This window comes from Solanum pennellii, chromosome 8 (genome assembly GCF_001406875.1).
Source record: "Solanum pennellii chromosome 8, SPENNV200".
Lineage (NCBI taxonomy): Eukaryota > Viridiplantae > Streptophyta > Magnoliopsida > Solanales > Solanaceae > Solanum > Solanum pennellii.
Genome location: NC_028644.1, coordinates 61,762,485 through 61,763,972, shown reverse-complemented (window position 1 = coordinate 61,763,972; position 1,488 = coordinate 61,762,485).

Below are 1,488 nucleotides of genomic sequence, written 5' to 3'. Positions count from 1 at the left end.
GCATCCTATGAACATTATATAAATCAGTGTGAGTGTATATGACGCGTATGGTCAAGTTTAACATATGTGTCTATTTATTTAACTTTATACAAGTTTAAATATTCATTTATGCACAATATTCAAAGTTGAAAGACATAAATATCAGTTGAGGTAAACTAAAGAGCACGTCTATATATTATGCATTTAGTAAAAGTGTGACTCGATGATCTACTTTTAAAAAAAAATTGGTACCGCTAACAAAAGAATTAATTATACACCGTAAAATAAGTGAAAGATTGATATATGGAGTGCAAGTTTTAAATAAAAATGACTCTTATATGACGTACTCTCAAAAAGAAAATATTAAAAATTTATCGAACGATACCAATACCAAAAAAAACCTGAGATAATTGATAACACTTGTAATTCATATTTTAATTATACACAATAAAGTAACTGAAGATTTGATATCGTATAACTTCAAAAAAAAAAAATCAATCGAACCGAATTCAATTGAACCATCATTAAGTTTTAAAAAATTAATGCAAGTTGGTAAGATTCCCTCAAGCAAAATTGATCAGGTATATTTTTTGTCCATGTCAATAAAGTTGTTGTCAAAGGTGAAAAGTTAGTAGATCAAATCGACACATGTTCAGCATTATATTATTCAAATTGAAAAAATAGCAAAAGGGAATTTCTCCACAATTAGGGCTAATTTAATAATTTTATTACTTAAGTGATTTTTATGTTTCTGAGAAAAATATACAAATACAAAAAAATTCATATTGTATGTCCAAATAAAATTTTAATTTCATTTTATAATTCTATATTATGCTATCATATCATGATTCAATATCATAATACCATATCGCATGATTAAACATGCCCTAAAAATATTATGCAAGTGATGAATTATTCCTCTATTCCTATTTACATATCATTTCTATTAAAAATAGATGTTCTTTGATATTTATCAAAATAGATTAGTTTATGTTCATTTATTAGAAACTTTGATGTTTATCAAAATAGATTAGCTTATGTTCATTTATTAGAAACTTGATTTAAAAGATCGCAGATAAGAGCACAATAGTAAAATTATTTAGTTTCTTAAAGGGGCGTGAAACCTTAAATGGTGACAACTAAATAGGAACGTAGGGTGTAATACAAATTACACATTTTTATATTTCTTATATACTCCTTCTGTTTCTATTTAGTTGTCACTATTTTTTATTTCACGTCCTTTAAGAAACTAGGTAAGTTTATCATTGTATACTTATTTAGTGTCTCTTAAAATCAGTTTTCAATCATGAAAATAAATTAATTTATTTTAATTAATTACTGTAACGACCTGTTTAGTCGTTTTGAGCAGCAGATTTTATTTCTGGAAAAACTGTGTGAGTCGACGGAACACACGACGGACCGTCATGGGCACGACGGGCCGTCGAGGGGTCTCGTTCCAAAAGACTTAGACTTCTGAAATTTGGGTACTGAAATCGACTCTCTGAACTT